Below are 14,506 nucleotides of genomic sequence, written 5' to 3' on the forward strand. Positions count from 1 at the left end.
AGAACACTAACTTCAAATTCAATTAGGTACATCCAATTAAATTCACCAGAATGAGGACTGGAGCAATAGCACAGCGGGTAAGGCGTTTGCCTTGCACACAGCTGACCCAGGTTCGATTCCCAGCATCCCATATGGACCCCAAGCACTGCCAGGAGTGATTCCTGAGTACAGAGCCAGAAGTAACCCCTGAGCATCGCCAGGTGTGACCCAAAAAGAAAAATAAATAGATAGATAGATAGATAGACAGACAGACAGACAGATAGATAGATAGATAGATAAAATTCAACAGAATGGTGTTTTCACTCTTAAGCATCTCTTAAGCATCAATAGCCAAACGGACATACCCTTCACTAGTGTAGCCAGGTCCTGTTCAAGAAAGGAATGGTTTCCAGATTCCCCTCACGCAGCTTCTCAGAATTTACCCAAGTCCACACATGTCCACATTCTCACCTGTTAACCCTGTCTGTATTCACCCCACATGCACTGTTTTTTGTTTGATTTGGTTTCATATTGTTGCTTTTTGGGTCACACCCTGCGACACTCAGGGGTTACTTACACTCAGGAATCACTCCTGGCGATGCTGGGGATCAAACCCAGTATGTCACATGCAAGGCAGACACCCTACTCACTGTATTCTCTCTCCGGCCCCCCCCCATGTGCACCGTTAAGTGCCACAACTACTTCGCCCATCCTGCACCCTAATAGCAGAAATAGTAAAAGGGGTCAGGACTGAGATCTCTGGGAACCTGGTGGGCATACTCAGTGTCAATGAATGTGCACAGAAATGGGATGGAGGAGGGAGGGGGGACTAAGTGCAGAAATGGGGCTCTGTAGGAGGGTTCCAGTACTGTCTAGATATGCTAAAGCAGTCACTGCTTACTCAGCTCTCAGGTCTATCCGTGACCATACCGTAAACACTGTGCCCTCTAGACAGCATCTTTTAGCTTCACAAACCTTACTGAATCATGGTACAAGAGTATGATCCAGCAAACTCTGCTGAGGTAAGACAATTTGGTCACTAAAGCTAGGTGGAAACCATGTTAAGAGCATTCCTGTATCTGTGACCCTCAAGGTTTACATATTTTCCCCAAGACATGAGATGACTAGAAGACTATTTCTTCTAACCAAAAACCTTGGAATTCACGGGCATAATTAGTTTAAAATTAAGGTATGAGGGGGGTCAAAGCAATAGCACAGCAAATAGGGTGCTTGCCTTGCACACGCCGGACCCAGGTTCTATCCCCTGTAGGATAACATTGGTTTGTCCTGCTCCCCTTGCCACTAGGAGCTTAGGTATATCAGTCACACCCATCACAGTGCTCCCGAGTCACTCCCATTCCTTTTGTTTATCTGTAACCACTTCTACCAGTTTATCAGCTCTTCCCCTAATCAAACTCTGTTAATTCGTAAGGTCAGACCTTGCTAGGACAGTGAACTTGTATTGTAAGTTAATATTGCCTTTTCTCCTCTCCTTGTGTCTTTTGAATAGTTTACTTTAAAGCAATATCCTTTTTGTATGGACAAAGAAAGACAGTTGTTAATATGCTTGGGTAACATGGGATTTAATTATTCACTCCCGGGTATCTGCTTTCTCGATTTAAGCCTCAGCTGCCCTTACTTCCTAGCACCCCCCAAAAGCAGGGTCCCGACAAGGGACAGGACGGACCCAGGGCAAGCTGTGAGTTATGTGCTACCCTGGCATCGAGATGGGCCTGGCCAAAGTGCCTAATGCTTAACTATATGTTAAGAGCTTGGTCATGGACATGTCATGTCATGATCCAAAAGCAACGACGAGACTAGGACCTTGCTAGGGATAGGAAAGACTAATCTGGCCTGAGCACAGTAGTCTGAGATTGAGATGACCCCAGGAGAGCAATTCCATAAGCTTAATGCATCTCTTGCTATGTCCATACAAAATGATTAATATTATGAATGCTTCTATGTTAGTTGGACAAGGAGAGGAGAAACACACCCATGGGATTCCGCTCTTGGGTTGGTGTCCTACTGAAAGAGAATCTGTCCTAGAAGAAGCATCCCCTGAGGGAAAGAACTTTACCCCTATTGCTTGTGACCACACCTATGTGTAAGCCCCAACCCCCTCATGCTGGGGGATTTAACCAGGCTGTGAGAGTGGGCTGGGGGGGAGTGCCGGCGAGTCCCAGTGCCAGATCTAGGGAAGCTAGATCGAGATCCAGATCCAGAGGAGGAGGAGTATGAAGTAGCATGGGGGAGGAAGAAGCAGGAGGAGAATCAGAGGAGAATGGAGATGGGAATGGAATAAACTGCAATTGAGACGAACCAGCTTGGATCCGTTCCTTCCTTCGCCTGCCTCATCATCGCCATCAACCTCCCTGGGGTGAGGAAGCAGCTGGAGACTACTGAACGCAGGAGGTGGAAGAGACAGCGACATGGCCCCCTCGCCCATCTCTTTCCTTTTCTTTTTTTGTGTTTTTACACAATCCCCAGCACCCCATATGGTCCCCCGAAGGTCTCCCACCAGCACTGATCCCTGAGCAAAGGAGTAAGCACAGGAGTAAGTCCTGAGTACTGACAGGTGTGGTCCAAAAACTAAATACTATTAAAAATAAAATTAGGCCATGATCATTATCTTCAACTTCTGGTGCAAAAGCCCAAGATAAATAGGCTCTGAAGATAACTCAGATAACATTTATCTACAAATTAGAGGTCATCTTTTGTAACAGCATCTAAAGAAAAATCGAACAGTGATAACTTATGGTTGAGGGGGAGGGGTGGGATGAGGGGATACTGGGGACATTGGTGGTGGAAAATGTGCACTAGTGGAGGGATGAATGTTCAATCACTATATGACTGAAACTCAAACATGAAAGCTTTGTAACTATATCTCACGGTGATTCAATAAAATAAATAACTTACAGTTGCAGGTATATAACAATTTTTATCAAACAAAAATTAGGGCTGGAGATAAAGTTTAGCAAAGCCTTGGAAACTGCTGACCTAGGTTAGTTCCTCTGTGCCACATATCCAGAACACCACCAAGGGTCACTTTGAAGAATGATCCAGGAACAGCCCCTGAGCACTGTCAGGTGGGTCCCTCCCAAAACGTTGTGGGGCTTGAGAGACAGTATAAAAGCCAGTGCACATGTTGGAGAGGGATGGGCTTGAGTTCAGCACACATATCCTCTGACTACCTCCAATAGCAAATCCCAAGCACTGTGTGAGAAGCAGGCCCCAGGTGTGGCACAAAAGGGGCTGAGGCAATACAGGAGGTAGGGCCTTTGCCTTGCATGCCATTAATGAGGGTTCAATCCTCAGCACCCCAGAGGGGCCCTCAAGCCCACCTAGAGTGATCCCTGAGCACAGAGCCAGGAGTAAGCCCTAAGCACCACCAGGTGTGTCTCCCACCTCCCAAAAAAAGTGTGGCCCATTAAACAAAATTAAACTATGGCCAGGGAAATAGTTCTAAGGAGTAGAGTATATATAACGCATGAAAGAGCCTCAGGAATCCCTGCCAATGCATGGTCCTCAAGCACCAACAGGAGCCATCCTTGAGCAGAGAGCCAGGATAGCCTCCCGAGCCCAAGCACTACTAGTTCTTGGGCAGGAGGAAAATGTCCACAATTTTATACCGGCACAAACCTGCCAATTTACCCAAACAACTTACCATGTATCACAGAGTACACTTCTGGCACTACAAAAAGTTAAGTTTACAAATCACAATTCCATGCAAAAGTCCGAGCTGATAAACATTTAATATCTGAATATGTTTTGTTTTGTTTTCCATTTTTGGGTCACACCCGGCAATGCACAGGGGTTACTCCTGGCTCTGCACTCAGGAATTACTCCTGGCGGTGCTCGGGGGACCCTATGGGATGCTGGGATTCGAACCTGGGTTGGCCGCGTGCAAGGCAAATGCCCTACTCGCTGTGCTATTGCTCCAGCCCCTAATATCTAAATATGTTTGAGTTATCTGAGATCAAGTGGTCACTAAAATGACTTGAGCAGGGGGCTAGAGAAATAGTACAATGGGCAGGTCATTGCCTTGCATGTGGCCAACCCAGGTTCGATCCATGGCAACCCATATGACCCCCTGAGCACTGCCAGGAGTAATTCCTGAGTGCAGAGCCGGAGTAATCCCTGAACATCACCAGATGTAGCACTGTAGCACTGTCATCCAGTTGCTCATCAATTTGCTCGAGCGGGCACCAGTAACATCTCCATTGTGAGACTTGTTGTTACAGGTTTTTGGCATATCGAATACGCCACGGGGAGCTTGCCAGGCTCTGCCGTGCGGGTGGGATACTCTCAGTAGCTTGCCGGGCTCTCCGAGAGGGACGGAGGAATCGAACCCTGGTCGGCAGCGTGCAAGGCAAACGCCCTCCCGCTGTGCTATCACTCCAGTCCATCACCGGATGTGGCACCAAAAAAAAAGGTAAAATGGCTTGAACGAGCAACAGTTTTCTGACACAAACACACTCATTTCTTCTCATTTAAAGAACACTAGAGGGGCTGGAGCGATAGCACAGCGGGTAGGGCGTTTGCCTTGCACACGGCCGACCCGGGTTCGAATCCCAGCATCCCATATGGTCCCCTGAGCACCGCCAGGAGTAATTCCTGAGTGAAGAGCCAGGAGTAACCCCTATACATCGCCAGGTGTGACCCAAAAAGCAAAAAAATAAAAAATAATAATAATAAAACAAAACACTAAATATGCCAGTCAAAAGGAAAACTTGTAATATTTACCAGGATACTAGTAATTAACAATCACTTAAATAGGACTCCAGAGGAATTCCTAGTTAGGTAACAATTAGTTAACAAAAAAAAAAAAAAAAAAAAGTCCTATGATGAGGTCAGAGAGACAGTATATCTGATAAGGTGCTTGCCTTGCCTTGTAAGTGGCTGACTCAAGTACAAACCCAGGCACCTCATAAGTCCCTGAGTCTGCCAGGAATGATCCCTGACCACAGAAGCTCAGAACCACTGAGCACTACCTTGTCTGACTCCTTAAAAAAAAAAAAAAATTAACTAGAACACAGCATTATCAGAAACTGACTGTGGGAGCCAACATTATATTGTTTCAGTGTTTGTGTGTGAGTATAATGAAGTTCACAGCTATAATGCACTTATGACTCACTTAAACTTCTGAATTTTATGCTATCTTAACCTTTAAATAAATCAACTGCAAAAGCTGCCAAAAGCCATGATTACAAAGTACACAATTTCAAAATCACTTAGTGTATACAACTTTTACTTTAATTTTGCTTTTTTTAATTATTGACAATTAAACAAGATGTTAAAATTTTAAATATTTTTTGCTTTGTTTTCTTTTTGGGCCACACCCAGCAATGTTCGGGATTTATTCCTGGCTTTTCACTCAGGGATCACTCCTGATGGGACTCCAGGGGCCATACGGGATGCTGGCAATCAAACCCGGGTCAGCCTCATCCAAGAAAATGCCAACTGTGGCCCAAACTTCACCCTGCAGCCCAGAGTGGGGGAAATAGCAAAGCTGAAAAACTGGAATAGGGGCGATGTCCAAAAGGTACAGCACATATTTTGCAAGCAGAAGCCATGGGCTGTGTCCCAGGCACTATATCCCTAAGCACCAGCAGGTATGCCCCCACACACACCCAAAAAAGAAATCAAGGAGTTATTCCTTGATTTATTACCCTTTTTTGTGAACTGGTTCTCAGTTACTCTAGTTACCTTGTAACAAAACGCTGGCATAGAATATGAAATTATCTGATTCTATCCCTACTAAATAAATAATACTTTTGAACTGTTGACATTTCACTGTAAAAGATACACAACTTCAGAGATTATACTCTACATTCTGAAAGCAAAGTGAATCAGAAATCACATTCCAAGGAGCAGCCAGTGGGGAACAGAAGATGTTGACTCTATACCGAGTCACCCTTGCTATTGCAAACCTCTCTAACAGTTCATTATGTTAAAACAATTGAGATGGGGTAGGATGTGTGATAATAAAAATCCTTGGAGACACTTATCAAACAATTTATCTCTGAAATCCAGAGAAAGAATTTGGCCTTCCATGTTAATCTGTGTACACCGGCTTAGTGTTCAAGGGACCATAATGTGCCACAGGCCTCCAGCATGCAAAGCAGGTACTCCCTCTCAGTCCACTGACTCAACGTTTTACATTTCCTTTCTGTCCTAATTTGTTTAACCTAATCCATAGAATAATTCTGCCTGACTTATTTTTACTTATGTTTATGTGGCCACTACTAGAACATAATACTACTGTGTATGTAAAGCTCATTTTATTAAGTCCCCCTACCTCCTCACTGCATTCAGGTATATACCATTACCCTACCATCCTAGCCCCATTAACTCTGTTTTGTGTTTTTTTTTTGGCGGGGGGGGGGGGGGGGGAGGCTTAGGGGAGGTAATGGGTCACACCAATGATGCTTAGGACTTACTCCTGGCTCTGCACTCAGGGACCACAAAACTCCTGGGAGGCTCTGGGGGACCATATGGGGTGCCAAGAATTGAATCAGGGTCAGCCATGTGCAAGGCAAGCATCCTATCTGCTGTACTATTTCCCCAGCCCCAGGTCTCTTAGAGGAAAACCCCTGAGTTCAGAATTTTTGTGTTCCATAAGGTAGGTCTATTTGAGTTTGGGGAAGGGGGAGCACTTATTTTTTCACTAATACTAAAATGTTCTACAGTTTGTTTGGGCTTTTTTTTTAATTGAATCACAGTGAGATACACAGTTATAAGGTTGTTCATGATTGGGTTTCAGTTATATAATGTTCCAACACCCAAAAAGTTATTCAAGTTTATGTAGTGTCGAACACCAAGCACACAAACTTTACCCCTTTTTTTTTTTCAACTTTTGGGGGTCATACCTAGAGGTGCACAGGGCTTATTCCTGGGTCTGTGCTCAGGGATAACTTCCGACAGAGCTCAGGGGGATCACATAAAGTACCAGGGATAGAACCCAGGTCAGTGGCATGTAATCTATGTGCTATTTCACCAGTCCCTTTTAATATTTCAAAATAAACTACATTTTTCATCAGAGATGAGAGTGTCAATTCAAGAGAGTCCTTGGAAGTTACAATGTGTATATGCTTTTTATAACAGAACAAATTAATGTCTCTTTACATTATAACACTCAGTCAGCTTTGATGTAATGTGCCTGTCAAAGGGTATCTATGTTAGCAGTTTAGCAAAGTGACATTTGCTGAAAAGCAAGACAATTGTGTTCAAAAGAAAATCATTAGGCCTCAGCCACTAATCACCTCCCCTCATCCACTATTCCAGCTCTTTCAAAGAAATTAGCCAGTAGAAGGTGCTACTCTGTAACCCCACATATTCATACCAACCTCCACCTGTGATCCAGAACTGGACTTACCCAAGGTGTTAGATCAGCCTATTCCCTGTCCAGATTTCCAAGAAACCTCTATAATATGTACATTCAAAGCCAGAAAACCAGATCTCTTCTTCTCTTCTTTTAAACCCTATTTACAAAACAAAACACATCAGAGCTCAATAACGAGCACACCTATGAAACCGCAGGGCACACCTATGAAACCGCTGTATCACTAACATGAAACACATACTTTACTCAACATTAAACTTAATTATGATCTTTACAACCTAAGACAATCTCCTCCTACTTAGAAAATACAACCTGATACATTCACTACAGTTAAGAGTCAACAGAATAATCACTGTCCCTAACAAAGTGAAAAACAAATATTGGGGCTGGAGAGATACTAGAGCGGGGAGGGCGCTTGCACTGGGCATAGCCAACCTGGGTTTGATCCCTGGCACCCCATGTAGTACCCTGAACCTACAAGAGTGATCCCTAGGCACAGAACCTGGAATAAACCCTGAGAACTGCCAGGTGTGGCAAGAAGGACATAAACAAAAAAGAAAAGAAAAACATATTAAGGCCCCAACAAAAAAATTATTGTAATATATATACACACATATACCAAAGAGAGAAAGAGAGAGAAGTAGAAATCAAGGCTGCATTGCTCTTCAAGTCCATGTTCTCCCTTGAACACCTATCTCGCGGGTTTGTCTGTTTCTTTGCTTATTTCCACTCTGGGGAAGCCTGTGTTCTCTCTTGAACACATTTTCCTTCTTTCTGTCCTCTCCTCTTTTTAGGCAAGTTTCGTTTAATAAAAACTACCTTGCTTTACGAAAGAAAGGAAGAAAAAAGAAAGAAAGAAAGAAAGAAAGAAAGAAAGAAAGAAAGAAAGAAAGAAAGAAAGAAAGAAAGAAAGAAAGAAAGAAAGAAGAGAAAGAAAAGAAGCAAGAGAGAAAAGAAGACAGCCGGCAAAGAGAGGTGAAGTCTCTGAGCAGGTTTCTGAGTGTCCTTTAGCTCCGATGCACTCTTCTGCCTCAGAAGGTTGTGAAAAGGGCCAGATATGAGATGGGTGAAAAGGGGTTGAGGAGAAGCATTCACCATCCACTCTTCCCTCTTGTTCTCTCCTAAATTAGTGCTGTGTTTGTCTGTGTAAACCTAGACCTAAATATGGGTGAAAGAGAATGAATGTGTGTATGAAGAACAATGAGCCCTCAGCCTGGTATTGTGTGTGTGTGAGAGAGAGAGTGTGTGTGTATATGTGTCTGTGTCTCTGCCTCTTTTTCCTCAACCTCAACAACAGGGAGAGCAGGAAGCCAGTTTTCCATCCAGCCCAGGCCATCAAAATCGGAACTGGTCTATAATTTACAGTGGAATTAACTCAGCAAGCAAATCCATGGAAGGAAATTGCTACCCAAAGATGATTTTATTATTGTATAGATCCATCCTCTCTCCCCTCCCCCAACAGACTGAGCCGAAAGGAGCCAGTGTAACACCAGACAAAAAGGTCTCTCTGTAAATGGAAAGCAATTATCAAAGCAGCTTCGAATCTAAACATAGGAAGCATTAATTTGTGTTCCATTACAATCTTTGTTCTGTAATTCGCCAAGTTTGCCTTTTAACTAGGTATCTTTTTTGCGTTTTAAAAAAAAAATTGCCCTGGAGAAAGCTCTTTCAGGATTTATACGAAACTACTTTCTAAATGTACCTTAAAATAGCAACACATACTGAAACATTTAAAACACCCAGTTTCTCAAGGACACGTTTTACTTAAATCAGTGTTTGAAGTCTGTAATCCAGAAAGAAAGAAAAAAAAAACACACACAACTGTAGCAACCCTCGGAAAATGACAATTCAACAATGAATCATTTTGTTTTCCTTTCAACAACTTCTCAAGCAACCAGTTTCAAAGGCAACCTACCATACTTTCCCCTCTCCCCGCGCACACACACACACACACACACACACACACACACACACACACGCACACGCACACGCACGCCGAGGCTCCATCCCTGCAAAAACTACTTCTCTTCTTCCCAGGTCCCCAACCGAAAAATGCAAAGCCGAAGCGACCCCCTCCCCCGAGCCTGCTGGAAGGAGCCTTGCGGCGGCCCGAGAGCCGGGGCTTCCGAATTGGGGGGTCACACACAGCCGAGAAAGAGGCTCGGCACACAAAGAGGGGCTCGTCCCCGGGGCGTGAACATGCCCCCTCGGGTCGCCCCCGCCCCAAGCCACAAACATCCCAGAAATTCCCCGTGGCCGTCGCCGACCGATCCCTCGCCCCCGCCCCCCGGCTCGGCGGTCGCCGCGTCACATGAAAGAGTTTCACCTCAGACAAGTCCAACAGGAGCGGCGCCCGCGGCCGCGCGAGCGCGGGGCGGGGGGGACAGTTACCTGGCCCGGCCGGGGGGGCTGCGCGGCGGCCCCCGCGCCCCCACCCCCGCCGGGCAGGGAGCGGCGGCGAGACTTACCTTCCCCGGCGGCGCTACACCATCAATGGAGGGTGTGTGCGGCGGCTCCCGGGAAAGTGAGGGACGCGCGGGAGGCCCGCGGGGCTGGGGCCGCCGGGCGGGCGCCGGGGAGCGGCCGGCCCGCGGGGGCGGCGCAGGGGGACCTCGGCGGCGGTGACCACTGGGCAGCCTGCCCCGCGCTCGGCCGGTCCTTCAGGAGCGGGAGCCCAGGACCATGGCTGGTTTTGTTTTTCTGCGGGCGAGGGGCTCCCTGAGGAGGAGGAGGGGGATTTTTTTTTTCTTTTCCTCCCCTCAGAGAGAGAGAGAGAGCGAGCGAGGCACAGACAATGTGGGACGCGAGCGAGGGGCGAGGAGCGGGGGAGCCGGAGGCGAGCCCCGAGGCGGGCGAGCGTCTCGGGCGTGCGGGAGGAAGAGGAGGCTGGGAGCGCGGGGGCCGGCTCGCGAGCGTCTGTGGGAGCAGCGGCGCCTCGGCGATGGTGGCCGAGCCGCGGCAGGGCTGCTGCGCCGACCCGCCGCCCACTCCGCGCTCGGGGCCGGCCCACCTCGCAGTAACGCGCCGCGCCATTGGCGCCCCGCGGCGTGACGTCGGCGGAGGCCGGGCCAATAGGAGGCAGGAGGCGGGCTAGGGGGCGGGTCTTATTGTGGCTGACTTTTTTTTTTTTTTCCCTCCCCCCCCACCCCCCTTCCCCTTTCTAATAAAACGAGCCGGGAGAAGGCGGCGAGCGGCCGGGCTCTGGCGACGCCGCGGCCCGCGGCTCCCGGACTCCCCGCCGGGGCCGGGTCTTTGTGCCGGGGGGGCCTGGAGCGCAGCGCCGACCGGCTGCCCGCGGGCTGCTGTTAGGACCCGGGTCGCGCGATTCGCCTGCTGAGCCACTTAAGGCGCCGAGTCCCGTCCCTGGGGGGCGGGGCGCGCCGCCGAACGGGTTCGAACCGTTCGCTCAAGGACGCTTTCGAAATTCGGAGGGGCCGGAACATTTCCACCACAAGTCGGTGGTCAAGAGGGCAAGGCAATCCGGCCCATCGCGGGGCTCCTTCAGGACAGACCGGTAGAGAAGGAAAGGGCCGCAGCGCAGGCTTCACACGCGGGAGGCCCGGGGGCCACCCCTGGCACCGCATGGTCGGGCAACTCCCGTGCACCCAACACAAACAAACAAACAAAAGAAAGAAAGAAAGAAATGCCTGCCAGGGACGTTAGAACCTGAGCCACAGACGCAGATTTTCGAAGCAGGGAGCCCCGTTCACGACTCTACATTTCGTTGAGGTTGAAGAAATGTGTTTTAAAAATCCAAGATTCGCCTTTTTTTTATTGGGGAAATCTAGCAATGAGTCCCACTTCCGGTACAGTAGACCCCGATAATCACAGGGTGTGCTGTGCCCGCCAAACGGGAGGGGCAGACCGCGGGTTCATTAGGTTTCGTATAATTTATAGGATTGAGAGGTTCAGAAATGTTCGCCATGATTAGCAGTTTCTAAAATGCATATCAAGTTTAATGAGTTCTTTCACCCAGGCTGGGCACGAATCCAGGATGAATCATCAACCTATTCTATTGTTATTCTGTTAATTAACCGACTGCTTGTTGGTGTCCTCACTTACTCTATGACTGAAGGAGTTAAAATCTGTGTACAGAGGTCAGGGAAATAGATGAGAGCCCCAGTTCAGACCCCTACGTGGTCCCCTGCCTTTCTGGGCCCTGCTGCTCCTGGTGGCCCCCAGCCCCAGTGAGCCTGGGCAGGAGCAGCATGGCTTGGTCATGCAGAGCTTTGAACTGTGAGTACTAGTTGGCACCTAGTGCTGGGAATGCCTCCCCGGCATTGTTTGGGAGGCTCCAAGGAAAGACACACAACCTGGCAGGAGTGAACTGGAACCTGTAGCACTGTCATCCAGTGGTTCATCGATTTGCTCGAGGGGGGCGCCAGTAACGTCTCCATTGTGAGACTTGTTACTGTTTTTGGCATATCGAATACACCATGGGGAGCTTGCCAGGCTCTGCTGTGCAGGTGAGATACTCTCGGTAGCTTGCCGGGCTCTCCAAGAGGGACAAAGGAATCAAACCCAGATCGGCCATGTGCAAGGTAAACGCCCTACCCGCTGTGCTATCGCTCCAGTCCTAAGATATCCAAAACAAATGGGGCTTTGCTGAGTGACTTTTGGCAAGAAAATTCCTCTTTGCTGGACTGCCTTCAGCTATGAAATAGGAAAACAGCACATCTTTGTTTATATATTTAATAATGTAAGAACTTTCCATGAAAGAAGTCTGTGATACGAGGCCAGAGAGATAGTATAGGAGTAAGGAGCTTGTCTTGGCACACAGCTGATGTACCTTCGATCCCTGACACCACATATGATCCCCAAATCATTGGGGAATCCAGGCAAGGAGTGATCCCTGAGCACAGAACCAGAAGTGAGCCTTGAGAACAGTCAGGCGTGGACAGAAAAGCAGACAAACTCTGTGGCAACAAATTCAGTACAAAGGTTCCATAAAACAGTTCTTGACATCCTTGATATGGGGCAGTTCTTAGACTAATCTGTTTGAAAAGAAAGCGGAGTAGGGCCGGGGAGATGTCAAAGGGCAGGACGCAGGCTCTGTCAGCTCTGTATGTGGAGCCCGGTTCCATCTCTGGCACCACATGGTCTCCTGAGTACCACCAGAAGTGGGGCTTGAACACCAAGTCAAAATAGCCCAGGTGGGAGGCCAAAGCAAAGGTACAGTGCAGGACGGCTTTTGCCTTGCATGCGGCTGACCTGAGTTCGGTCCCCAGCATCCCTTATGGTTCCCTGAGAATCATCACAAGTAATCCCTGAACAAAGAGCCAGAAGTAACCCCTGAGAATCACCAGGTATGACCGCCCCCCACAAAAAAAGCCAAAGAAAAAAGAACAGTCAGATGGAGGGAGGGTGGAATGGTGCTGGGATTGGTGTTGGAATATTAAGTGCCCATAACAAATCATCATGAACAACTTTGTAAGCCACAGTGTTTATAGAAAGGGGAAAATTTACGTATGTAGGCCTTACCTATTCCATGTAAACTCCAAAAATATAAAAATATGTTAACACAGAATCTCTTAAAAGTGTTATTAATGGCAGGTGAGACTTGATTATGACTATAACAAGATCCAAGTATAAAATAAAATTTAATATAGTATACTTTAGATTCCAGAGTTGAATACTTATGTAAATGAGAATAGGCATTTTTATTTTGTATTAAATGGCTTTAATTTTCTTATTTACATAGGTCAAAATCATATGGTTATAATTAATTGGCCTTAATTATTTTCTGATCATTCTATTTTCCAGTTCTGAAAGTTTCATTGGAATAAGCAATATAAGGCAAATTTGTTATGTGCCAAATAGGGCAAGTTGAAATTGGGAGGGAAACTGAGGATGCTGGTGGACAGAAGGTCACATTGGTGCTGTTGGCACTAAATACTTGACACAACTATATAGTGAACAGCTTTATCAATCATGATATTTTTAATCACTGTGTCACTGTCACTGTCATCCCGCTGATCAATGATTTGCTCGTGTGGGCTCAGTAATGTCTCCATTCATCCTAGCCCTGAGATTTTAACAACCTGTTTTTACTCATCCTTCCCAATGGTGCCGCATTAGAGGCTCTTCAGGGTTAAGGGAATGAGACCCATCATTGTTACTGTATTTGGCATATGAATACGCCAACCAGAGCTTGCCAGGCTCTCCCATGCGGGCAGTAAACTCTCGGTAGCTTGTCAGGTTCTCCAAGAGGGAGAACTAGGCTATCAGAGCTTTGTTTTATAGTCTCTGGATGCTGACCATTGATACCATTACACGTCGCCGAGGGCAGTTACAGGTGTGACTGCCTAGCTACTGGAAAATGGGGAATCTGGGTGGAAGAGGCCCAGTCCCAATTCAAGCAGTCTTGGAGATCTCGGCCCCGGGTCCCGCACACTTGGGTTCCTCTGTCAGTTCCTTCATGCATGAGGCTCATCTGAACGTGTGGAGAGTGGCCTTGAGCATGGCTGTGGCCGGGATCCGGAGGTCTTCAAGCGGCCGTGCGGTTCGGAGAAAAAGTCCCGGTCCCCATATACCGGAGCCTTTCTTTTTTTTTTTTTTTTTGCTTTTTGGGTCACACCCGGCAATGCACAGGGGTCATTCCTGGCTCATGCACTCAGGAATTACCCCTGGCGGTGCTCAGAGGACCATATGGGATGCTGGGATTCGAACCCGGGTCGGCCGCGTGCAAGGCAAACGCCCTACCCGCTGTGCTATCACTCCAGCCCCCTTTCTTGTAGAAGCTCATGGTTGCTGGGATTCCATCTGGAGAAGGCGGGGAGACTGCGCCTGCACCTTCTGGGACACCCCGGTGATATCGGCTCGGTTTGGGGCCCAGAACATTCTCCAGTATTGCAGTGCCTGCCGGCCAGGATTCTTCCTGGTATTTTTAATTAAAAATTAATATCTAAAAAAAACAGCATCACCCAGTGTGCCCTTCCCCATCAAAAAAGGAAAAGATTGAGGGGTGAAGATATGATTTACTTTACCTTCATTTCCATGAAAACCTACGTTTAGAGGTTGAAGAGGCCGCACAAGGGCCGGAGCTATAGCACAGCGGGTAGGGCGTTTGCCTTGCATGCGGCCGACCCGGGTTCGATCCCCGGCATCCCATATGGTCCCCCAAGCACCGCCAGGAGTAATTCCTGAGTGCAGAGCCAGGAGTAACCCCTGAGCATCGCTGGGTGT

General features: G+C 47.6%; 1 protein-coding gene across 2 annotated transcripts in view; it reads right to left on the minus strand.

Moving 5' to 3' along the window:
- The window catches only part of RERE (arginine-glutamic acid dipeptide repeats), a 399,605-nt gene extending 389,346 nt beyond the window's left edge, over positions 1 to 10,259 (minus strand). Inside the window, exon 1 of one of the 2 annotated variants that reach the window (XM_055137557.1) lies at positions 9,790 to 10,259. The gene's annotated coding sequence lies outside the window, so the exon portion shown is untranslated. The remainder of the gene's footprint in view (positions 1 to 9,789) is intronic. The other variant, XM_055137558.1, reaches the window with a different exon arrangement.
- Positions 10,260 to 14,506: the final 4,247 nt, after the last annotated feature.

The sequence above is a fragment of the Sorex araneus genome, chromosome 5 (genome assembly GCF_027595985.1).
Source record: "Sorex araneus isolate mSorAra2 chromosome 5, mSorAra2.pri, whole genome shotgun sequence".
NCBI classification, from domain to species: Eukaryota; Metazoa; Chordata; class Mammalia; order Eulipotyphla; family Soricidae; genus Sorex; species Sorex araneus.